The sequence below is a fragment of the Empidonax traillii genome, unplaced genomic scaffold, assembly GCF_003031625.1.
Source record: "Empidonax traillii isolate 1590-97213 ecotype Southwest subspecies unplaced genomic scaffold, ASM303162v1 scaffold50:size1795014, whole genome shotgun sequence".
Lineage (NCBI taxonomy): Eukaryota > Metazoa > Chordata > Aves > Passeriformes > Tyrannidae > Empidonax > Empidonax traillii.
The window spans coordinates 764,297-791,548 of record NW_020955243.1 but is presented as its reverse complement, the minus strand read 5'-3'; the positions used below and the strand labels follow the sequence as shown (position 1 = coordinate 791,548).

At 38.5% G+C, this 27,252-nt stretch overlaps 1 protein-coding gene across 16 annotated transcripts in view; it reads right to left on the bottom strand.

The window, feature by feature from the left end:
- Positions 1-27,252, bottom strand: part of DAB1 (DAB1, reelin adaptor protein) — a 434,378-nt gene that overhangs the window by 116,559 nt on the left and 290,567 nt on the right. For 12 of the 16 annotated variants that reach the window (XR_003570677.1, XM_027879046.1, XM_027879044.1 and 9 more), the window contains one exon: positions 14,861-14,973. The exons of 3 other annotated variants lie outside the window; for them this stretch is intronic. The gene's annotated coding sequence lies outside the window, so the exon portion shown is untranslated. Of the gene's footprint in view, positions 1-689; positions 772-14,860; positions 14,974-27,252 lie in introns of all 16 variants that reach the window. One more of the 16 variants, XM_027879048.1, reaches the window with a different exon arrangement.

The following is a 27,252-nucleotide window of genomic DNA, read 5'->3' as shown; positions in this document are numbered from 1 at the left end:
ATACAACACTCATTGTTCCTTTAGGTGTACTTTCTGCTCTGAGATGCAAAGCTCCACTCGAAGTGCTATTTGTAAGCTTTTTCAGGGTGTTACATGAAAAAAAGCATTGCCACTGAAAGGAACAGGCTTAAAAAGTTCACATCACCCCTCCGATGCTACATTACCAGATAACAGAGGAGGTCATTCAGATAGGACTAGAGATTCCCTGTGCTCAGTGAAACTGAATTACCTCAATGCTTTTCCTCTATGAACTGCATTATGCCAAGACTTTACTACACCCAGATTGCTGCATTGCTGACCCTGAAGCAGAAAAGAGAAAGAATTTCTGATAACGCTGTGTAAGAGCAAACTAGAAACTGAACTCACACCTGCCGCAAACACATTGCCCAGGCACAGCCTGCCTGTGACCCGAGTTCCACCAGCAGCAAACTGCCTCACCTCCATTAAAGTCAATAAAGTCACACCAGCACAAAATCAATAGCGTTACATTTGACTTATATTGGCGTAACTCCATTGATTTTAACGGAGTTGGAGTTACACCAATTTTATGCTGGTGTATCTGCATTAGTGTCAGAGAAGTTATGCCGGCGTGACTGATGTAAACAATACTAGACCAACCAACCCCTGTACGTCTAAAATTCAATGTCGTTAACTCCAAAGCGACAAGAAAATGCAGATCTGTACATTACCAAAGCAGGGCCTTTGGAATTTATTTTTGCAAAGCAGAAGAACGGCTCTTTTGTGATCCTCTCAACACCAAAGGAACAGAGACTAAGAAGGCAAAAAGGACAAAGTACACAGTTGGGATCACAGTATTCTGTAATTAGAGCTGTTAAATGATTACTAAAGTGCGGTGGTGCAATCATCACACCGAAGGAAAGGGAGAAGAATGCAGTCAGGAGCATCACCAGGGAGAAGGTAAAAGCAATGTCACCACATTTCATATTGAAATGCAAATTCCTCACAATCAGAATCTGTGTATTCTAATTGGAAGAAAAGGTTATGGAATTAAACATCTCCCATCCTGGACAGCTCAGCATGTTTTTAAGTGGCACAGTAAGTTGAAGGGAACTTGTTCATCTTCTGTCCTTTATAGAAATATCTTAATTCAGCTTTTCTTTTTTTTTTAATTTCAAAATTACTTTCTTAATATGGCAAGTGAGACTGAACTGAGACTTGTCTTCTCATTCATTTTAAATAAAATAACATCACTATACCTACACACTTATGCTATACTTTGAAAGCTGAAGTTGAGCATCGAATGATGCCTTATACTGTCCTGCTTAACGGATGTGGATTCTGCACCAACTTTTTCAGGTCGCTTTGAGATTTTCTCAGTCACATGAACTGACCTGTACATTGTGCCTTTCCATTCTCTGAACGCTTCCTGATATTATAGTAAAGCAAAGCAAACTTTCCTAATGTCAGCAACAACAAAAAACCTCTATGTCAGGATCTTTATTCACTGCTATTTTTTAACACTCAGCCCTTGTTCCCTGACAGTTAAGTATTAGGAAAGCTAATCAGAGGAATTCACCTTGCTGTAAATGGACTTTTGATTTATTACACCAAACTCAACGACCTGACTTATACAGAAGTTCATTGTCTAGCAGAGCAAAGGGGAAAAAGACAGTCTTTAGGGTCCATTCCAAACCAGGCCATTCTGTGATTCTGTTACGAGTTTTAGCTACAGAAATACTTTTGACCAGTCCATTTAAAGACTCCAGTTTTCAAACCAGCAATGTCACTCATGCAGGTAATCCCACAGGACTGCCCAGATGAACAGCAGGCAGGCTTCTGCATGGTATCAAACAGAAGTATTTGAGAACAGCTGCTGGATTTTACTGGAGAAATTGCAAACCATAAATAATTTTCTTGTATTCACTTATCTGTTCTCATCTCATTTGTGACTGCAGTGCCTTGTATCTGATTATGTTATACACTGCTCCACAAATGCCTCTGCTTTCTATCAGTCACAATGTTAAACACTTTTAAAGTACCTCCCCTAAGAAGGCTCCACACATTTTCGGTTCGTGGATAAAACTGAGCAGTGTTTCTGAATAATAACAGACAGTTCTGGAAAATATACGAAAGGGGAAAAGAAGCCACATGACAATATGACCCTTGAAACTGTGTGGGCCAGGTGTTGTTTGCTGTATTGTAATTCCACACTCAGAAATATCCATACCAGGAAACACACTAATCTCCACTCTGCTATGGCCATGCAACTGGAAAGCTATACATGACCATGTCACCCACTTACAGGATCAAAGCCCAGGATCCTGTAGTTAGAGACACTGTTAGAGATCCAGGGTTAGAGATACTGTAAAAGGAATCACTTACAGGAAAAAGAAAAACCAAACTGCTGCCAGGCTAAAATGTCCAGGGAAAAAAAAAAAAAAGTGTTTGATAACTCAAACAGTTGAATGAGTATGAGGCCTGCATGAGTGGTAATGCATCACAAAATCATGCCTATATTCTAAACATTTTTAAATATCACCCAAGTAGTGTGCAGTGATGAACCATTCACCTTCTACTGTCATGCTACAGTTTATTCTCTCTTGGAAGCAATTACAGGACAAATGCCAAGCTACAGAAGGTATTTCTCCAGCAGCAGCATCTGGCTTCTTGGCAGACTCCTCAGGCAATTTTATTGGAAGCTTTAGAGATGCTGTTGGGTCAGTCCTAGTTATATTGCTCAGGAGCTGTCTGGCAGTTTCTTCTTCCTAGATGTCATAATCCTTCTGATTTACCTTGAAGGAATTAGCACACTTTTATCCATTTCAAAAACAGTTGACCTGCAAGGCATTTAGAGGCCATCTACAGAGACACAGTAAAAGTCACTGGTCTAAATCTGTGTGCCTTTGAACCAGCAGCATTTCGGCATTCATTGCCTAATACATCATCAAGGAAACAAGTAATCCATGCAAAAAAGTGTGTGTGTGTGTGTGTGTGTGTGTCTTACTGGTAAATCAAATGTATTTCTTAAGATTAAAGGAAAAAAGTAAAATGCATGAAAGATTAATTTAAAAAAAAAAAATAAGTAGGATGGGCAACAGCAAATCTGTGCCTTTATTTAACATGGACCACTCTCATATAGTAAAGACACTCCTGTGCTTTATCCTGTAGTAAGGGAGAGTGCGCATGAAGTCAAGAAAATGCTTCTGGCAGACAGCAAGCATAAATTGAAATACAAGGAGATCAGCTCAGTCCACAGAAGAAAAACAATTCCTGAGAATCTGCTACTTGCAATTCCTCCATTAACCACGGTGCCTTCGAGGGCAGGAGGGGCACATGGAAGGGAAGAATGCAAGACAGCCGACGTCCTCTGCTCTCCCTACTGCCCATCCCTTCCCCCTCTCCAGCCCCAGCAGCAAAGATCTGCATTATTCTGCAGCTGTGATCATGATTAATCCTCCTCCAGAAGGATGAAGGACAGGATGCTGGTTTTACCCGCCCTCTCTGCATTCCAACAAAACCAAGTCCACAGAAAAAGGCTTTATGTCAGTTTGGAGCTGTCCTCTAGAATTCATACAGAGAAAGGGGGCAGAATGCTATAGAAAGTGCACTTACAGTGCATAACACAGGTGGGGTTTGAGAATACTTTTGTGTAATTACTTAAAAGAAATATATTCCTTAATTATAAAGGAGGCAAATGTGTTCATTACTACTACTTTTTTTTGTTTTTAAAGACTTTCACACAAAGACATGCCTGGATGTCTTCTCAGGGTTTTTTTTTCTTTCAAGAGTTTTCAGAGAGGTTAGACAAAGAAACTCCCACAAAATCCTCTACCAGGTTATTTTCTAGGAAAAAAAGAGTCCTAATGCCCAAAGGTAAATATTACAGGTACAAGAAATGTACTCTATAATTTAATAAAGGGCTATGGCTCTTGGATTTTCTGTAACAGGAGTATACACAGAGCAACATGAGAGAAGACTGACAGCACTAAGAAAGATATACATATCCAGGTCAAACAAAAAGCCAAACAGAGCCCTGTCATCAGCAGAGTGCAACTAAATCCAACCAGACACAGACTTCAGACTTGGCTAATGCAAATTGACTAATATAATTCAATTTTATGCAGGGCAAAACATATTCTGATTGCAGGCCAGTGGTGTTCACAAGTTCTAAATTTAGGTATCATTAAGGCCAAGTGAACTGTTCAGTGAACTAATCTGAATTTTATCCATAGCAAAGATTTGTACAGTCCAGAAATTACCTTCTCAGATTTAAACCATGTATTCACTCTCATTACTTCATACATCTTTTGGATATCCTTGTTCATTAATTAAAATATGGGCAGAATCACAACATGCATTGACAAGGCAGACTGGGTTTTAAAATGCTGTGCTATGGCACACACTGAAAAATCAATTATTTAGGCTCCAGTACATGAACAGAAGTTACTGGCGCACTAGAAACCAAGCCATATTTTAGGGGAGATGTAGCACAGATTTCATCATTTACAAGCTGGTTTCTGCAAAGTACTGAGCAATCTCAATGATCAGGTGAACATTTGGATACACACTGAAGACTAAACTTCCAGTGATGCCCTAGATTTCACTGATTACACAAAAGAGATGAAAGCTGCACAGATAGGCAAACAGAAGGTTTCCTGGATGCAGCAAAGATCTAAAATATTCTCATAAACTGTCTTTGATTCTACAGTATCAACAAGGCCTGTAAACTGAGAGAGAAAACAGTAATAACCATCAAATGAGTGTCCTTCAGTACAGTCAATTAAAAATAGAAGTAAAATGCTTGTGTCCCTTGTACGCTGCTCTCCTGAAACATCTTAAAACAATGTACTTTATATTCAAACATAATATAACCTAATATATAATCTGAAATAAAGTTTCTGCTATAATGCAAACTAGTTGTTTTGCCAGCTGAGTTTAAAGCCAAAAGGTGAAGAAAACCTAATCCAATTAAAAGGAGAGGGAATTTAGGAATGCAGAATTTAATTACTGCAGTTGGAAGACAGCCAGGACCGTTGGGTTAAGCCCTTGTGAAAGGGCCAGGGAAACTCAAAAGAATTCCAGTGGTCAGGCCCCGACTCCTGAGCAGGGCAAGGGCACCCTTGGCACCCACGTGCCCTGTAGCTGAGTCCCAGGGAAGAACGCCAGCTTCTGAATTCCAGCATTTCCAGCAGGTCCTTCCTCCCAGTGCCCAGCATTAGGCAGACCTGGCTCTGCCCAGCTTGTGAAACCAGACAGGCTCTCAGCACAGTATGGTGAGACTGCAGATGATGGCCAATTAAAGCCGCGGGGATAAACACACCCTCAATGAAGTTACTGCTTATGTGTCACTTTAACATTTTGGTTTGTTTTGGGCTTTTTTTTCAGTTCCACAGACTCAATAGCAGGCAGCAATAATATTAGTTTTGGAAGAAGTATGATGTTTGTGTTACCCACTCCAGTTAATTAACGAAAATAATGACAGAATTAGAAATCAGAGATGATTAAGAACTTGAAGACCATCCTACCCATTTCTCTGCCAAGCAGGATTCGTTCTTAACAGACATAATGCTGTTCTTCAGCAAACCTTTTTAAATCACATCAGCAGTAAGAGTCTCATCTCCTGCCTTCAGAGGTGCTCACACATTCAGGCTGGTTCAGAGGAAGAAGTAAAATCCGAGAACAGACGTCCTACTAACTTTGTATCATTATTCTGAGTTAACTGCTCAGAGATTATCTTCAGCAATTACTGCAAACGCATTCCAAATGCCTGTAATCCTCATGCACTTCCACTCTGTCAGTGTTAAACCAATCTGTCCCTTCAGGTAAGATCTAATGGTACAATCACATACCACTGGGTTTATAACCCAGACTATTATAGTCTCCATTATTAAATATTGCTTATTATTTTGTACTTACAAAGTCAGGGAGATGTGATTTTATTGCTTGCAAATCATTCTTACATTAGTCTTATGCTGTTATAACTTCACTCTGCTTTTCCAGATAAGCTTTTTTGCTTTCTGCATATTTAAATAGTAACTCTAATTATCCCTATTTGATTGCCTTCCTTTTGCAAAGCCTTTCCACAGGATCATCTGCAGCAAATTCTTCATCCTACTAAGATTTTAAGAAGCCTAAGATACATTGTATTCTGTAATTTTAGTAAGAGCATAGAGGTGTTTCTTTAAAAAAATAAAAAAGACATGCATAATGCATTACATCTTCAGATATTTATTTTTTTTCAAAAACACGGTGAGAAGTGCAGATTACTGATTATTATTACACTGGGAATAGTAGCAGTACAGAACAGTGCCTAGCATTAAAGTCAATTAAAAACTAAAGAAACCCCAACAAACAAACCAAAAAAACCCTGTTGACATGGTATCACATTGGCAAAGAAAACTTCACTTCATTGTCTACATATATTTTTTTTCAAACAATCCATATAAGAGTTTTCTGGATTTATTTCCAACCAGTCACAGAAAACACTTTATACTAGTAGTTCATAGGTACACAAAGCTACATGTGGCTACACAGTAACTACAACTGATGGTATTTAATGCATTAACTCTGGTAATTCATTCAAAGTTCACATTACAGTAGTCCAAAACATGTCAATAAAATTTGAATCAAAACTAATGTTTGTTACAATAATTTTGTTAGTATTTTTGGCCACTTTTAAGAGATTTTGCTATTTTGATTACTGTCAATACATTTTGGTTTAATCATAATGGTGCTTGATAACATCATGGGTTGTTAAAGTCGTCTGACATTTCCCTTAATGATTCTCTTTCTAACTCTTTATAATTTTACCACACCAAACTCTATCTGCCAGAGCTGACATCTTGCATGACACACAGCAAAAGCAGTGACACTCACAGTCCAACCTCCAGGACCTTGTCCTGCTGCCCTGAGGCATGAGATCATCCCACCCTCCTCCTCCTCCTCCTCCCCTGCTCACTAAGCAGTGAAGTTTCTCACAGTGACTGCCTTTATCATGCACTCCTGACTTTGATCCTCCAGCACAGACATGTTCCTACTAAGACTATATGAAAAAGAAAAGTTGCTCTGTACACTGCACACACAATTTGCATTCAGTTATCTTCCATCTGGACAATGTTAAATTTAGCATTTCTTTACTGATGTGCTTGGCTCTGTAACAGTAATTTACATTTGTGTGTGTGTGTGTAATAACATTCAGGGAAAAAAGAGGCAACATAGGTGTACAACAACCATATTGCAGCATCTTGTGGAATTCAGCTCACAAGCTGCATTCTTTCAGCACCTACTCCTGCAAAAGTTACTTCAGCAATAAGTGATATGAGTCTGGCAGTGGTAACTATCTCTCAAACATGACTTGGACTGAACAGGACAGGAAAGAAAAACGGGAGTTTCAGTTGTTAACCGTGACTTTCGGATCCATTTTGTCAAAACAGTGTCAAAAAGCATTTGGAAGGACAAAACACAGTCTTGAGCCCTGAATCCTCATAGAGTATATAACATAATGTAATATATATATATATATATATATATATATATATACTAATATATATGCTCACAGAGCACTCACTACTTTAGTAAATACTTCTTTATTAAGACTACTTTAGTAAACAAAACGACCAACCAGCCACACAGAGACACAGTCTCTGAGCCACTCTCCTTAAGAAATGTGACATTCAGCCAAGAAAAATGCCTCTCTCATCTTCTCTGGTCCTCCTCACACATTATACACCACTGAAGATCAAACACCACCTCAGAAGCACAAAAAAGTACCTTAGTCACACCTGAACCAGCTGGTTTCAGCTGCAGCACCAAAGAAAGCAGGATGGCAGGGCTGGCAAGAGAATCAACAGGGCTCACCTGACCAAACCAACCATGTGGGAATAAAATTGTGCTGCCACATACTCTCAGTGCCAGGACACGTTGAGAAGCAGCCTGGTTGAAGAAGGCAGGACTGCTTGCCAGATTAGTTCCCTTTAAAGAGGCCACCTCAAAGATGATGATAGAGGGGCTGTGAGGGCAAGCTCAGAACACCTGCAACACAGCCTGTGGTTCAAACAGACATGAAAGGATATGTGTCTGTGTTCCGGACAGGGGTTTATATTCCCCAGATTGATGACTTTAAAAGGAACACACAGTAGAGATGTCCCAGTGTGATTTATACTGCACTCTGCTCTCACACTGCAGCCCTGGCAGGAGCAGCAGCAGGAGGATCGATGCTGCTGGCTGGGTCTGCCCACAGGGAATGAACCTGCTCTGGAGGCAGCACCACGAGCAGAGACAGCTCCTCATCAGAGCCAATGGCTCGGAAACATCACGGGGAGATAACCCACACAGATCCTCAGTGACCTTCACAAATATCTCCTCAAAGTTGCCCACAATTGAACACAAAGTTATATTGGTAACAAGTGTTGAATACCTCAAAGCAAATACTTCAGATTAATGATAGCCATTAAAATATATTTTCTCAGCAAGACACAGCAATCCTATCTGGAAGAACAACTGGTGTCACCAGATCATAAGCAAACACAGGTGAGGACACCCAGTCTTTGGCAGCAAAGTAATCCTCTGGCACCTTATTCAAGACCAAAACCCAAGAATATTCAGAATATTATTGGAAAAATAATTCTGTTTGAAGCTCACTAAGTGAATCTCAGATTTTTATATGAAGCAATTTGATTCTATTTTTATCTATTAAAGAACATTTGGATTAACAGATTGAAAAAGTTCATTCACAGCTTTATGTGTATATATATATATATATATATATATATACACACACATATATATGCCTGTTACAAACCCTCCCCCCTGATGCCCATATAAATAAAAAAAATCAAAGTAGAAATTACATTTATATAGTCTTGAAAATATTTTAAAATCATCATTAACATGTGTGATTTCATCTTATTTTACTTATGAGCCCAAAGTTGTATCCTGAATGCCATTTCTATAGAAATTGAGTGCCAAATATTACAAAGTTGCCATTTTACTATGTAAAAATATCCTGCCAGCATTCAAGCAAATTAAATTTAAAATTAAACTTCAAGCCTTTGCATGCCACCATAATATTTCAGGCAACAACTTCAAGCAAGGAAAAGCAGAAAACAGACTGTGCGTATACTACAGTTCAAAATAGATTTCTCATGTCAAATGGCACCATTTTTCCTTTTTTTCCATTAAAGACTTATTTTAAATCTTCTGCTGAATATATTTACATGCCTAATGAAACTTCTTCAGTGATTCTTTTTGAATTACTATATATGCTTTAACACTGCATACACTAATAGTGTACACATATATACAAATCCACACACAAATGTATGCACTCATGCACACAATATTCATGCAAAAAGAATTAATAGATTTTTTTGACTGGATGCTACCCCCTGTAAATATGTTAAACGTGAATAGTGCTCATGGCTGGGTTCATTAACTAAAAATGTTGCTGTTGTCTGCACAATTCGTGTTGCTCAAGAAAGAAGGCATGACATGTAAAATGCTAATTTACAGATCCAGTTCTTTTCAATTTACCATCAGGGTCTCTCTCCATGAGGAAAATCAGTGGTCGCTCACTGTAATTCTCATCAAGCAACTTGAGCTGAGACCTCACTCAGCACCTGAAGATAAGACTCTGCAGGTAGTCTTTTCCAAGAAAAACAGGGAAGAAAAAAATTTAAAAAAGGTTTTGAATGAGCTCCAAACACATTTTCTGACATGTTGTCATGGAAAAATAATATCCAAAAGCCACGGTCCACTGTGACTGACAAACATCCCATCTTTCAAGGGAAGAGATACTTAGAATGATTGCTAATGTCATTGTAGATAACTCTTCTCACAATTTCAGATATTTCTTCTTCAGTCTTCTTCCCAAAATCCCCACCTCTAGAACACCTGCAGTCTTAGAGATCTGCTCACATGCAGTCCGAGAGTTACTCTGAACACCCAGAACAGATCTCACTCCATCAGTTAAGCTCAGACCTCATGTCCCCATTATAGGTCGATGCAGCATTTGATAAACAGAGACAATTAAGAGATTACCCCATTATTTCTCCAAACTAGAACAGCAGTTGTTCCATCATTCCATAAAACATTCCAGGACTTCATTCTACCACAGCTGTATCAGCTGCCTCTTCTAGAAATACCTAAGACACCCAACCAGTTCAGTGACCATAAATGGCAACTTACTGCTCAACAATTAAGAAATACCTAAATAATTTATGTCTTTAAAATTTCTGAGCAGGTTCATCAGTGGTTTTGTCTCTCTTTCACAGATGCAGCTCTGTGCTGTATTTAACTTTCCACAGGGTTTCACCACCTCCCTGCCCCTTGACGTACAAACTACTTCAGTTTCAAAGATCTCTTCTACACAGGGTGAGTTTTCAGCAGCAACTTAATTCTTTTAAATTCTTTTCTGTCACCTCGGTTAGTTTATCAGAGCAGTCATTAAGACTGGGCATTCTGAGGCTGGTGGGTATATCTGAGCTAGCCCACTTTGAGCTAATTGTGTTGCATTTGACATTCTCCAAGCACTGACAGTCCTCATTCAAGCTGAGTGTGAAAGTTTTTAAATTAGCTTTCACAGTTTGATTCACAGACAGCAAATGCAAAATGGCACAGGATTAATTTTTCCCCAACAACATAGTGTAACAAAATAGCCCAAAGGCTATTTTACTTCATTTGCTTTAACTATTAGGGAAGATTCACAGCACAGACAACCTTCCAACAGAGACAAAAGCTCCAGAGGACTTTCAAAGCTTAGTATTGCCCCCATTAATTAAAGCACCATACGTCTGCACAGCCTTTCTACTTTGTCACTACATGTTAAAATGAAAGTCTGGACCATTTTAGACAAGCCACACTGATTATTGCTTAAAACATGGACATATCAATACATTCTTCTCAATTTTAGTATAGAACACATTTTTATTACATAATAAAGTATGGTATTTGACCATACTAAAGTATTGACTTAAAATAGGCTATATAGAAATCCACATTTTCTTGAGGAAGTACAAATCTTGACTTCACATGTTATCTGAGTGTCTTTTTATTGGTCTGCCCTCATCTGCCAGGATACAACTTGAATATTGAATTACCTATTGCAAAAATGATTTGGTCACTTGCAGCAAACAGTGGTAGAATAGGATGGAAATTCAGCCTTCTTGGCACTTTTTATTTTCCCAGCCATTACCATTAGGCACACACACTGACTTTACATGGTGAACTTTCTGAACCTGCAAAGTCTCTCAAACAAAACTTCCAAGTACACAAAGTTCTCTTTGAGCAGGAACAGAGGTGTGTATGAGCAGCTCCACCAACAAATTGAAAAGTTCATCACATCTTGAAGCCTCTACACTCAGTCTTTAGAAAAAAAATATTTCTCCAGTTTCAGAGGCAAACTAAAATCTCCAACAACAGTTTAGCTCATCTTGTCAAAGTACGTATCAGAATATTTCACATAAAGTCCAAAACTCATAAGCACTCATTAATTCAAATTAGTTCTAATACTCTAATAACCAATAATTCCAATATAATCTAATAACTGTATTAACAGTGGTAAGTCACATCTCAGATGGGAACTATCTTAAGGTATAAAAAGTATTTACAGTGAAATTTAAACAAATTTTGCCTGCACAGATGGATTCCAGCTCCATACTCCAGATTCCAGATTTGATATAGCCTAAGATATGCAGGTCACATCTGACAAACTGTAAAGTCAAAGGCTCATCTGTAAATGTCAAAATGAGATTGATATAATTTAGGTACTTTCTGGAGGAATTTAGAATACTAATCTCAAATATTAACCTAGTTTTACAAGCTTTTTTCATTGTGTGTTGAGAAGTTACATACTTTCATTACAGTGATAAATATTTTGTAAATAAGAGACCTTTTTCATAGTAGATTTGCAAGCAAAGAAAATCAGGAAATGTCTGTTTGTTAAAATTTTTAAAAAGAATACACGCTATTTGGTGAAAGGTATTTACAGGACATTTTAAGAAAATCTTAGAAATCTTTCTTCAAGCCAATTCCAGTATAATGCAAAGCCACGGACAAGTCAATGAGACCCAACACCAATTCATCCCTGTCAGCAGTCACTCGAGGCAAGAGGATACCCCTCACACACAGGATCACTACAAGATCACACACAAAACCCACGAACTAGCCAGGTTTACTTTTTTTTTTTTTTAATTTATTTTAGAACACTTAAAAATGTGATGAGTTTATATGTAGAATCTCCAGTTGCAGCAAAAATCCTCTACACATAAACCTAGAAAATAGGAATACAGCTTGTGTGAACAGAAGTAAGTTAGACCCCAACTAGCCAGCACTAAGCTGTGAAAAGTGAGCCCTGACAGTGGTGGGCAGGCTTGGACAGCCTCCTTGAAACAGAGCTGGCACACTTGGCACACGAGCAGTGCTCCTGCTGCCTGGACTGAAGTTCATTTGGGTACAGCTACAAAGGCCAGAACTGCAGCTCTCCATGGTAATAGAGAGCAATTTGGATGTGTCTTTATAGTCATTTCATGAAATCTTTTCTGATGATGCTTATGTAACGAAAGGGAAGATGAAATTTCACTGACCTAAACATACGAGAAAATCTAATTTAACCCAGACAAAATAGTGAACTGAAAAAACAAGTTATTTTTTAAAATAAAACACTTTTCTAATGCCTTTAAACCACTGGATCTTGTGTGTAACTACAGACAATATATGTCCTTAGGAGAATCATGAAATTTTACACACCTAAATATAACCCAGCCCCCTACACATGAAACTTCTCCTTCGATGGCAAGTACAACTCAAATGTTCCCTGAATTAACTTCCAAAGCTTATAAAGCTTTATCAGCTCAGATGGTAAAAACCAAAGGGTTATTTGAGAGCTAAACCTGTCAGAAACTGCAAAAGAGATACAATCCAATTGTTATTGAAAGTTATGAATACAGTTTTCTGGTCACTTCATGTCAGGTGCTAACAGACATCCGAATCACTGAACAACACATTCACATGAGACATAGAGTGCTTGTGAATATTTATGCTTAAGAAACTTTGAATTCTATCCAATTGTAAATGCCACAGTGTAACTGATCAGTCCTGACCATGAAAGTCTTCCAGAGTATTCTCAGTTCTAAAACAAACCAACACTTTTACCTTCCTGCATTTGGCAGGAGTTGATATTACAAGAGAGACATTAGATAAAGCAAAGAGGCCTTGCAAGGGTAAAAACTGCTGAACAAATACTCAAATATGCAGCAAAGTCACTGCTTCAATATATTATTTTATATATTGACTAGATGGTCTCTGTATGTGTGTATACGTAAAAGCCTGTATCTACTTAAGACAGTCTTCAATTGGTAATTTGTAATCAAAACGCAAGTGGTCGAAGTTGGTCGAATTAAATGCTACCAAACAAAGAGTTAACATGTAATTGTCACTCAGTTTAATGCAGTTTCTGATCTGTAACAGCAGAGAACAACAACTTCAAATCAGCTGTGCAGGGCAACAGAGCTCTGCCAATAAACACTGGATCCAGGATCTGTCCCAGTGTACAGTTCCTTCATTCACTTCATTAAATCATGTTTGCCAGCAACTACAAAGTCCTAAAGGGTGCAGAAAGCTATTCTGCACCTGTTGATTGCCAAGGCATCTGTGCAAACCCAGTGAAACGGAAAGAAGAGAAGCAAGGAACCCCACTGCTAGAAATAAACCTAAATCAATACAAATAAAACTTAAGCACTTGCCATGTGTGGCTGACTTCTTGCAAAGTATAAGAGCTATCAGGGCCTAGTTTTAGCCTGAAACTACCTAACAGTGTTTAAATAAATTGTTTGATACTTTATCAAACAATATCCTTTACATTTAACTGTCCTAATGCAAAACAATGTCAACATTCCAGTGGTAAATCCTTAATATAAATTAACATGCTGAGTTTCAGAAAAGTTTATTTTTCTTTCAAGGCACTATCAAGCTACTTCTGTTTTCTCACTATGTTCAGTGCTGTTTTATTTTCATAGCTTTGAGAGAATCACAGACCTGGCAGAAAATCTGCAGCCTTGCTTTGTGATACTCCTATTTCTGAGAAAACCAGCACCATGCAACAGTACAAATCCAAGAAGAGGAATTTCCATGAGATGTTACACTTCCATGACTAGCTGTTAATGCCAGCTGCAGAAGCCAGAATATCAATTTCCCCATTGCAAAAATTTAAGAAAACATGATATAAAAGTGAAGGCAGCTTTATCATTACCTGCCTGTTCTCATTTCAGAAAGCTGTTTCCCCTTACCTTCTTTAAGTATCTACTAACCATTTTTTTCATTGCAGTTCATCTTGAAAATTAATCATCATAAATTTAAAACCATTTTCTTGCAGATCTGTCAGGTCTGTAGTGCTATTTCATTTATTACAAGACCACATGATGCATCAGAGCTCACTATTTGAACATGACATATTTTCACTTTGTTGTGATACCACATTCGAAAATTGTTCCTATCAATCTTTCACTGGAGCCAAAACTTAACTGTCTTGTTCACTGAAACATTAAATGCCAAGTCACACAGATGAATAAAAGCATTTGCAAGATGCAAACATTTGCAAAAGTTTCCCATTGAAAGGGTCTATAGAAGAGAATCCACAAAAGTGAACAGAGTCCACAGCAAGTACCAGAAGTCATTATTTGTAACCATTTCAGCCATCAGATCACACTAAAAGTTAAAAGATTTCATGAACAGGCTGATAACTTTAAGTAGGATTTTGGAAGTGTTTACAGTTCTGATTTCCAAAAAAATTCTACAACTTCTGTGCATTTGCCTGACTCAGCTTAAGCATTGCTTAAAATCTGTGATTTTCTGCATTGTTCACCAGTGAGGAGTAAAACCCCAAACAAACAGGCCATATACTTACAGTCCCCATAATGCATCATTTTCTCTCTAAACAGTGGCAGCAAACAGGCACATCCAATACTGTATTACTTTCTTCTCTCATTCATGACGATTTCACACACAGGTTCTTTGACTCTGAAAAAGAAGCATTTCCCAGGTTCTAAGGACAGAGGTACCCCAACCAATCCATCATGCTTTGTGTGCTAATGATAGACTCATGCATAAGAGGCACCAGGAGCAGTCAGAGGCAGCAGGCATGAAAAGGAGTGAATCAACTGTCAAGGGTTGTGATCTGAAGGACTGCAAGGCTGTGATTAGAATTTTCAATCAGGACTTCCACAATTTATCATGCTACAAGGAAAAGGGAGGGGGGGACACACACACATATTTCTTCATCAGCCCTTCCTGCTATGTGCAAAGCGAGTGCTAAGGCATTAAAAACAGGAAATAATCTGAACATCGTAGGCTTATAAGCAGGTACTCTTCAGGGAGTGGGGAGTAAAAGATTTTCTGGGACTGCAGAGCTACTACTTTTTGTCTGCACACCCAGAATTGAAACAAGATTATTTGCATCACAGCTTTTGATATTATGAAAAAGAAACACAGCTCTTCCTTCTCCTCTTACAGGCATACTCAGACACCTGAGCAAGAAGTAGCTCTGAAAACCTCTGACTGTTATCTTTAGGGATATGAAATGGAATAAGATCCACCAGGAATCCTACATCAGAATTTGCTAACATGCTCTGTGAAACTTTAGAAAATAAGAAGGCAGAGGAAATACAGGGGAAGTATTCTCATAGCTTGTATGAAATCACCTGCAGCACTTGCCAGGAGGCATACAGTCACATTTTAAAAGGTAAAAAGGAGCAGAAAGTTTACTGAGCACACAAGTTCACAGCAAGCAAACACACGGTCTAACTGTGGTATTGGTTTGTCTTGGTACTATTCCCTCTGCTTAGTAACTCTACATCTCAACAGTCTCAAACAGGACTTGGAGATGGGCTGGTTCTGCAGCTCTGCTACAGCCTCCCTTTTGAAACCAGGAGAGTCACAAAAGCTCTTCAAATATTTTGCTGCTTCTTCCTCTCCTTCCTCACCTATGAAACGCAGTAACTCCATCTCCTTGGACACAAATTTTGCAAGAACTCATTCCCAGAAGGGACTGCTGCCTCAGAGAGGATGCCCTCCAAAAAATTAAAAAATGCCAGCCCAGCAATTAGGAACTGAGTGCTGGTGGCTCAAAGGAAATGCCACAGGGTCTGTACCCATGTCACTGCAGAGTCTTTGTCTCAAATTCTAGATTCAAGTGACAGACCGGGCAGATTAGATATTTATTGAAATATATGAATGAGGCATTATTTTAAAAGGCAATTTTCATGTTAAACTATGAGTAATGAACAGTAAAGACAGATCTTATTTACATAATTAATGTTTCAGTTATTGATATTCCTTCAGAGGGTCACTAGCCTTTTTTCTCCAAGTTAATTAATTAATAAAGCAACTGCTTTTATGTATGTAATTGTAATCACTTTAATACTCAAAGGCATGTAAAATATCTGGCTTTTTTTCATTAATGTTGCAACTGGAGTGACACAACGATCATTTGCATAAATATAAACATTGAATGGGTCCATTTAACTCCTGACTAGAAAGAAATCCTTTGAAACTAACAGGAAAGAAACACATTAATTATGGACCAACATAGGAATCTGGGCAAGACTACCTTTTGTCCTTGCATCACAACCATATTTTCCCTAACACAAATCTCAGCTTCAAGACACTAAACTGCTCATGGTGTAAATCCAGTCTCACTTTTAGCTGAAGATTCCTCTGAAGAGACAAAATACTTTGAGAAAGAAGAGACTTGATGGACAAACAAACACAAACCAGAAAACTGTTAGCAAGCAAAAAACTTTAAACACTCAGCATGTCACAGGTAATTCAGAACTTTTAAATTTTTCCATTAAGAAATACACAAACATGCCGACACAAACAAATCCAGCAAGAAGCAGCTTGATCCTACAAAAACCTGCCGCAGAAAAACTTATTCCCCATGGTAAATGCTACTCAAGCCAGGTGAGATGGTTACTTTGCTCAGCAGCCAGAGCTCACGTTTTCCTGCATCAGATCAGGCCTCATGCAAAGCAATCTGGAAAGGTCTAGTGGATGCATTTGCTTGAGGAAGACAGGACAGCTGAGAGGTTAGATGGAAACTTTTCTCCCCTCCCCCATTAGAGACAGTGCTGAGTGACCAGGTTCAGGATGTGATGAACACCCTGATCCATGAGTTTATTTAAATTCTGCATAGCCTGTCTGTGAGCTACTGGCTCAGCAGCCAGTTACTACAGCTTCTTGTCTGTAAATCTCAGTCTTGCTCCACTCACAGCCCACTCAAAACATGACTGAAAAAAAACCATTTTAGTAGCCTCTTTCATAGTTCTCTCCTTCTTGTGGGAGAACAACACTGCGATTATCATTTTTATCACACATAGTATTCTTAAATCACTAATAACTTGCACTCATCCCATTTCTGACCCTTCCTATCTATAGCACCACAGATTGCTGCCAAACAAGCATCTTCAGTACCACACAGTTCTCCAAAGCCAATTATTTGTTGTTAAAATTTCATCTTGAATATGCTATTTATTGTGTGATCTAATAAACAAGAAAGAAAGGGTTAAAGATGTTGATTGAATACTGACACCACTGACTAGTTCAAAACCAGAGTCCTGTCATTCTGGTATCTTCTCATCAGAAAAATACTACTGTCTCTACTATCGAGCATTATAAAACATAATTGGGGGGGGGGAGGAGTTCCCCTGTTTTATACAGTGTCTAGGATCATGCAGGGAAATGAAGGGAAGGAGGGCTCCAATGCACCTCCACACTTCTAGGGAATGGGATTGCAATACAGGAAATAAATGTTATTATTTGTATTATGCACTCATCTACACCATTTCAGCTGCTAAAACCTTGCAAAATATTTCAGCCATCATCAAGAACCATTTCAACCTGTTTTCAGACTGTAAATCTCAAATCTGATCTCCCTCCAAGAGATTATAACAAAATGTGAAATAACCTAAATATTGAAAGTCATTTCACAGAAAATTGAAATAGATACTGTAGGGAAAAACACATTCCAGGCTTGCAAATTCTCTCTTTCACGTAATCCTTCTCCATATTCTTCCAGAGGACTATCTGATCTATCTTTCTCTCTCTCTCACACAGTATTTTTAACCACTGCAGATCTTTTCAGCCAGTGGTTGGTTTTGTTTTCAACCGGTGGTTGTAGCAAGTGGCATTCAAACCATGCAGGAGTAAGGAATGCAGCGACTAAGTAGATTACAAATAAACCACTCAGGTAGTCTTTTCTGTGTTTCTCAGTAATCACTCACAGCCAAGGAGCACGATAGAGATCTGCTTCTTCAGTGTCTCACTTCTAAAGGATCGATGTGCTGCAAACACAGGCACTACAGGACTTAATAGCAAGTTTTAAATGCTTCTTATAAGACAAGGGTCTCCTCTTCTTGCGGACATCGAAGAGCTAAAGAGCTGCTATCACTGTATATTTGTGCCTTTTTGTCAGAATCATACTTACTAAACACAAAAAAGCTACAGTGCACAGATCCAAGAGAAGATATAAATGAAATTCTAGATTAACAAAGCTCCATTAAATCAACTTAGCAATTCTATCTCCAGGGATAACAATTTGGCTTGCAGTGGTGGGCTAAATAATGCAGTTCAACACATTAAGAACAGATCTGTATTCAGACTGAATGGACTGTTAGCTCAGAAAAAAAAGACAGGAGGGAAAAGAAACGCTGAAGTAGCTGTTTCCTGCCCACAGCACATTTTCTCTTTTCCTTTATCTTCCACAACTATCATATTCATATATCTATCACCATATCTTGCACTTTCCCTATGAAAGCAACAAAATAGGCCTCGAAATCTGTCTTAATGGGTGTCATCAAAAGAAATATCAACTCATTTGGATGCAGCACCTGTAACAGGCATAAAATCCAGAAATCAGTGTAACCAAGAAGTGGGGCTTCTCCTTTGCCATCCAGTCCCTGCAATAAAATGGGCTGCTTTTATCTTTTATCATTTCATACCACAGATACCTCCACTTTCCCAGAGTGCATTTAGCAGCAAACCTGGAAATTTCTCCTCTGACCAAGAGGCCAGTCCCCTTTTCTCTCCCTGTAGCCACAGTTTCAGCCATGCAGTTTGCCATGAGGCAGTAAAAAGTTTCCCTATTGTCAGCACTAAAAGCTTCTCCTAAAGCAGTTCTTTTTCTATGCAGCCACATTTTCATCAAATTTCAGTGCATACATTTTATGAAACTGTTTGAAAACCTCAGGATCTAGGTTAGAGAAAGAACATGAAATGTAGGCTAGGCTAGAGTGGGCTTTCTAGGGAATACCCCACTAAAGCAGTCTCTTGATAGGTAAGGTATCTTCCTTACTGTAAAAGCAATGATTGTTGAGCACAGATTTTCACTGGGCTCTGGAGATTTAAACTCTTAGAAAGACCTAATTTCATTCAAAACTATCTGCTTGCTTCCTCTAGATTTTGTATATGTGTGAGTTCAGATGGAATATAGAATAAGACAAAAGAAGGGGTTATTCACCATTAGCAAAAAACTTCAGTTGAATTTTTCTACTTCTTGTCTCTATCATCTAATGCTGTCAGGTTTGCTATAGGAAGTTTATTGCTTTGACCATCTACAATTATTATTTTTTCATATTAAAAACAGCACTTCAAGGGAGATGTAAAATTACATGATTTCTATTACATCAAAGTCGGCAATGAAAACTTATATGCATCTGTTCCTATTCAGGCATACCTATGAACATTTTTAAAGCACGGCTAACATATTCCACCAACGTTTTTACTCCTATTTTTGCTCTAATTGAGTTATATTTTTTTTCTCCAAAAGGGATCCATTGGCACAGATATTCATACCAGCTTCCCCATAGCAATTCATTTGGTGCAGTTCAAACATTCTGCAATATCAACATCCTGGATACAGTTAAAAACTTCACAGCTGTAAGAATTTCTAACACCCTGCCTTTTAATGCTTCATATCACTTCTTTTGTGATGAAAACCCTGTAAGTGAAAAGATTCCAGACTCATCCTTTGTGCTGCCTTTACAGGACATGCTGAACATCAGAAGCTTCCCACAGACTGTGTGCAGTGTGGGTGACAAGACACATTCCAGTGGGTTTTTTCCCTTTCTCAAGATTTCAGCACGTATGTGTGACCTCCACAGTTTAACTGATGACAATTCAGTGCATCAGTTACAAAAAACAGCCATTCTCATTTCCTTTACACTCCTCCTCAAAGAAATAAATCAGTATCTTGACTGATTGAAACATTTAGCTGCCAATCATTTTGCTTTGTCCCCTCACTGCCTCACACCAGCCTGTGTGAACTCAAGAGACGCAGAGAAGTGATTAAATTGTAACACGGAGCCCTGAGAGCAATAACTAAGTGAGCGGTTACAAACAAATAACACAGTTCTTCATAATTCAGTAAAATGCATTATTTGATTTCATGTGTGGTTTGGAAAGCCAGTCAAAGCAGCAGTGCTTTTTTACTAATGCAATAACATTACTGCTTAATGGTGGAAAGCACAGGAGAGCAATATATGGCCTACAAATACGAGTAAAATGTGCAAGCTTAACAATACAAGTTTATCTTCCTTATGAATTACCTAGGCGGTGCTTTTATTAGATGAGATCCATTGTTTCCTGATCTGCAAATTACTTCCTGAATCTATTAACTATAATGGGAGAAATGTATTTTTCAGTCTTGCCCTCTGAAAAAAAAAAAAAACCACAATAAATCAGTCTAAGCAGGTGAGACTAAACTGGCAACAAGGCCAAAGTATTTCAAGTATGCAATCTCTGGCTCCCTATAACACTAAAAGTGGGGTTTTTTTAGGATGGGAGCATAGAAATGAAAGGATTTAAGCGCAAATTATCCAATGATAGTATAATTCTGGAGTATTACCATGCATGTGAAGGATTATTAAAGATCAGGTAGAATTTTTCTTGCCTTACTTCAGTCACCTCCAGGGAAACAAATTCTGAAATGCTCCACAGGAGATAAAGAACAACTCGAGTATATTAAAAGACTCATGGATATAATTCCGTGAACTACAAGCTTTCTTTGTAACTCAGTTACCTTAAAGTGCACAAGACTTTTATCATAATCCTTGTATTTCATACGTCTTTGAAGGATGACATTTCCACTCACTGACTTCGCATTTGCATGTCTTGAATTCTCTAGTGAATGCCCAAGGAGAGTAATATTGGTTTTATTTATATTTTTATTTATATCTTCCTCCAACTGAATTCCAACAACACTTTCCTAAGCAAAATGCTTCAGACATGTATAGCCATTAAAAACGCAATGATTATCCTGAAAAATGTAGAGGTGGAGGAACTTTTATAGGTTCCTGAAAATTGAAGTCAAAAGTCAGTACTGGTATTATGTGGTAGAAGACAGAATCATAAAACGGTCTGGGTTGGAAGGGACCCTAAAGACAATCTCAGTCCAACCCCCTGTCAGGGGCAGGGACACCTTCCACTCTCCCAGGTAGCTCCAAGCCCTGTCCAACCTGCCCTTGAACACTTTCAAGGATGGGGCAGCCACAATTTCTCTGGGCAATCCAGTGCCTCACCACTCTCACATTTACTATGTTCTTGCTAATGACATACCAATTGCTAGGAAAACTCTTGATAAGAAATATCTGAATCGCCACAAGGTAGTTTGGCAGCACCAGAACTGCAAAACAGAAGCTCTCAATCACTTCCCAGGTGTAAGGGTTCATCAAGCTGGATCCATTTTCCAAGCTCCTCGCATTTTTCATTCTCTTCTTAGACCCAAACTCCAGCATAGTTTAAATTCTTCTCTTTCCCATCAACTGGAGTAAACAGGACCCTTGGTATCTATGACCCTTGTGCTCCACCTCACAGGAGTCATCAGCTGTAACACATGTTCCATTGTCTGAAACAACCAGATCCAGAGTACCTTGATGAGCACATAATCCCTACACAATCTGCTCTTCCAACCACCACTTACATCTTTGATCTCAAGGTCTGATATATCACCAGGAATTCTGTGCAGTTTATTTATGACGCTGCCATGAACAGTAACACTGCTAAATAATTCCCTTTAAATAAGTTACCTATTTTAATTTTCCCTACTCAAAGCCAGGCCACATACATTGTGGACAAGGTTGTCTGACATTTCCCACTCCTTTCAATTGCTTCGCAACTTTGCCAGATTTTTAACTGTTCAGGCTACAGTTTTACATGTCAAGGGTGTCTGCTTTGGTGTGCTTTTCAGGACATGAGGGAAGAGGAATGAGTTGAATCACTTCCAAGACTTAGACTGTTGGGAAATACTGTGTCTTGACCACGTTAAATAATCATGATGAATGTTTTTTGAAAAGCTTTCTGAGTTTTGAAACCGGGAGTAAAATTTGGTCTTCCTATAATGGATTTGGAGTTTTTTTGCTAATCCTATAAAAAACCCCTACCCCCCACAAAAAAACAAACAAATAAAAAACCCAAACCAAAAACCCTCTAACAAAGAAACATGAAGAAAAGCCACAACCCAAAAATCCCAAAGCCAAAACTACCTAAAATAAAAAATGAGATTTCACACTTCTTTTTGACTCCTTTATACTAAAATCCCTCTATACTATCATCCCCCCTGCAGCCTCCAGAAGGCACTAAACTGTGCATACACATTCCTATTAACATTGTCCTGGAAAATGGACTGTTTCTTTAATTACTGCTGTGAACTGAAATTACACAAAACAGAGGAAGTGACAGCAAGAGGTTTGTCTTTCCATCAAGGCATCCAGAAAGCTGCTGAGTTTGAATGCATAAAATACAAGTATCAGAGCAGAGAAAAAAGGAATAGACTTTGACATGTAGTCTTGTATCACAAGAAGCAGAAGAGAAGAATTTTGAAGTGCTGTTTAATAATGGAGGACTTGGGAGGTTTAGTCTGGGAGTCAAGAGATAAAAACTGCTTCAGCGGAGGGGGAGGATTAGAGTGGATGAGACAATCATCTGTAAGAGAGGAGCTGCATCCAGATAAGGAGCCAAGAGGAAAGGAGAACTAACTCAGGGTACCAGGAAATGGATTAAGAACTCATGTCAAGAATAAGCATCTCATTTGCCTCTGTTTAGGGTCAGAAAGAACACAGCAGAAGCTGCTGTCACAGCTACTAATTACACCAAATTGTGTAAGCCTGTTCACAGGGAAAAAGCCCAACCAATTTGATGGATCTCAACACACTGAGATTTCATGTTCCTCCCCAGAAAAGGAGTTGTAACTTCCTTACTATATTAAAAGCAAAATCATCCTACCATTACTGCTGTACTTCTTGTTGAATATTGTAAGCTGAATTATTCCAAATACTTAATTTCATTAGATGAATTTTCTAAGAAGACATAAATTAGGGCATATGGTTCATAATATTTTCACTTCCTTTCCCGGTAATCCATTTCACTAGTTTTACACTTCATCAATTTAAGCATTATGGCTAATACGTAACATTTAACTCTGTCACAAGAGGAAAAAAAATCCAAGTGTCTCATTAGGAAGCTATGATGGCCATTTCAGAAAGTGGTGTTACATTTTCTACCTATATCCAATATATATGAAGGCATTGAAGTCAGAAGCAAACGCAGAGCTTAAAGGCCTACAGGTTTCCATGCAGGTGAAAAGCTTTTTTTACTGCTCACTTGGGTACAAGGAAAACTGGATCCCCAGGGGACAGAATCCCTGTCTGTAAGATTTACAGCTACACAACAACAGCATGAAGCATTAAAGTAGAGCATGATAAGGTCTGTTTTACCACAGCATAAACCCACAGGCAGGCAGCATTTTATTTATGTTAAGCAGAACACGTTCCTACACACAACCGAATCAGCAACAACAATACATGAAGATCACCTAACGGCTGGAAGAGCATCTCTGACTAACTCCAGAAAAGTTAATAGCAGTTAACATCAGAAAAGCTGAAACATGGCAACAATCTTTCAAACATCAACAGGTGCCAGAAAATGACACAAGAACAGTACAAAACACAACAAAAGCTTTCACAAAATATAAAGAAGGCTGAAGCCTCAATTACACTGTCAGACTTACAATCATTGCAAAGATATACAAAAAACTGTTTTACAAATCTTTGTGAACATATATGGACTCCACTTCTTCAAAATAAGCAGGATACATTTCTGTCACACACTAAGAACTCTTCTGCAGGTTGTATTAGTGCCTTAAAAGCATCAGTGATCAATCAGAATTATCACAGGAGGGGATTCAGAGTCATGTCAGGTTTTTGAATGACAGAAATCTGTAAGGCTTTGCACTACAAAAAGACTGTTCAAAAATAGAATACATACATAATCATCTACACATATTCCTGAAGAAGTAGGCCACCAGATAACACTTTTGAAAAAAAAAAAAAAAAAAAAAAAAAAAAAAAAAAAAAAACAACTAAAAGGTATCCCATTCCAGTTTATTAACAGTTTCACAAGTTACTATTAAATACACAATTATTCAGTTGGTAAAAGGGAGGCTGTGATTAATAACACATTGTACCTATAATGGCAACTGTCTCTTCTCCATACCCTGACTCTTCCCTGAGCTGTTTTTTGCACTCTTTTTTTTGAAATATTATTGGGTACACTGTAGACAGCTCCGAAGGCTATAACAACAAAATGTAATGGGCTTCTCTGACTTTAAAAAGGTAACCTTTGGCATGCTAGATTGGAGGTGGGAAGGTCAATAAGACACTTTTATAGGTGCAAAACTCAAAGAGTTTCTCCTTCCAAGTGTGATTTACAGCACAGGGAGGACATCGACCTGTTCAAGCAAGTCTAGGGGAGGCCACGAAGGTAATCAGAGGGATGGAGCACCTCTGCTATGGGGAAAGGCTGAGAGAACTGGGATTGTTCAGTCTGGACAGGAGAAGGCTTCAAGATCACCTAATTGCCCTTCAAGTACCTGAAGGAGCCTATAAGAAAGATGGAGAGAGACTGTTTACAGCCTGGAGTGACAGGACAAGGGGGAATGGCTTAGACTGACAGAGGGGAGGGTTGGATCAGAGATGAAGAAGAAATTCTTCACCTGTGAGGGTGGTGAGGCCCTGACACGGGCTGGCCAGAGAAGCTGTGGCTGTCCCATCCCTGCAAGTGTTCAAGGCCAGGTTGGATGGGGCTCTGAGCAACCTGGTCTGGTGGAAAGTGTCCCTGCCTATGGTGGGGGAGTTGGAACTGGATGATGTTTTAAGGTCCCTTCCAATCCAAGCCATTTTATGATTCTAAGATATTGTTATGAAACCATAAGACCCTGCTAGTGATTCCTACTTTTATAGAAAAGCTTTTCTATATCTTATACAATATAGATATTAAATATACATATTAAGATCTTTCTCATAAGCTTTACATATTAAAAACCTGGAGAGAACAAACATCTTTGATTCATTCAGGCAAAACTGCTCCATTGCATAGCCAGGCTCCTACACTCCCAAGCATCCAGTTCTCCTGTGCCTGGTTCAGTATCCCACAGCTAAGTTACACCTTCTCCCCACTGTAGTAATGCCACACTATTTGCTCCTCAGAATGAGTGACCCTAATTCCTTCACCTGCAAGCTCTGCCCAGAGTCCTGCAGACTTCATACTGCACCATGACAAAGAAGTTTCTCTCTCACACCACTGCACAGAGATGCATTAACAAACTTTACTGCTTTTCCAGCATCTCACCAAAACATTACACCAGCATTTTTCACTTATGGGAAATTTCTTTTAAAAAAGCACTTTGTGAACTCTACTACAAGTTGCAAGGCATTTTGGTCTCCCATGTCTACTACTCAAACTTCTATTACAATAAATAATATATGCAATAGATTAATATTTAGAAGAACTTTACTCTTCTACTTGCATCATCCTTATAAATTATTCTCCTATTAATGAGTTATTTGATCTCAACATATTAGCACAAAAAATATATTGTTCTCTGTACTTTTCTGTAACCTACATGCTTGCCTTCTGCTAAAAGCTTCTCTTCAAAGTGCTATTATTAATTGTCAAGCACTGGAACTGTTCCTCCAGACATCACCCCCTTACTTTCAAGGCAGGCAGACAAGATTTTCTCCACTTTTTGCAACTAAAGTACAAGCTAAAGTACATCTGAATACACAATTCATTCTATTCAGCACTGTCCTCTCCCTAATGTACCCAGTATAGCCACCTCTTACAGGAAGCAATTGCTGGAACAATTAGGACTCTCAAAAGGACTCAGCAAGATTAATACACACTATGTCGTCATGTCTGCGTCTTATCTCATGCTGAGATGTTAAAGATCTGTGCCAGCAGGGACCAAAGCCTGTACAACAACCTTCTGTAATTCCAGGCTGAACTTTTCCACACTTTATTAATGTGAAAACTACTATCACAAACTACTTCTATTCCTTTTGATTATAACTTAGGATTAAGCTGGTCTTTTCTAACACCTGTGACATTCACATCCAAAATGGGAAGGAATCCTCAGGGATCCCGATTTCAGTTTGTTTTGGTTTTTTCCAGTATTGTTTCAATATACAACTGTGACGCTACACAGATCTCCAGAATGTTGGGGGTTTCTTTGGAGGAGAAAGCAGATGTACACTAAATCAGCACAATTCCTGGTGGTTTCTTGATGCTTGTTTCTCCTAGCAAACCAAGATTGTCTTGGAAAAATCCAGTGTGAGTGTTCCTCATGACAGTATATGTGCATATATGACAATGAGATTCATTCAATCTAAGAGTACTTCTCTTTAAATTAATAAAGAAGCACTGTGAAACAGCCAAAAATAAAGCAGCACAGTCGACCAAAATGAGAAAAAGTCTTAGAGATAGTCCATTAAAGAGATTAAAATTGAAATTATAGCCCTTTCATCACTGTCTGCATTGCAAATTATGTACATACTTTCAGCCACAAAGAAGAAAACCAACACTGTATTCATCAATTTATTATTGTATTACTGAATCCACAAAACACATGACATCTACATACACTATTTTCCTTCTCTGTACTGTACTTCTTCCCACTTCCACCAAAAAGTGCCATCTAAAAATACTGATTAGCAGAGTCAGCCACCCACAATGTGTACGGGTCACTTGCAATCTGTTCTTTGAACTAGAGATGATCTTTGCAATAAAGAACAGAGTTAGTTCTACACAGTCTTGAGCAATATTTCGAAGCTTGATGCACATGATCTGCTTCCCTGGATTTCTGCTGTCTGGAGAAAGGCAGCTAGAGTTCAGTAACTGAGAACAGGGTTCCTCTCACCTAAATTTTAGCTGTCAGGACTGGATATCCTGTGTAAGTTAACAAATTCAGCT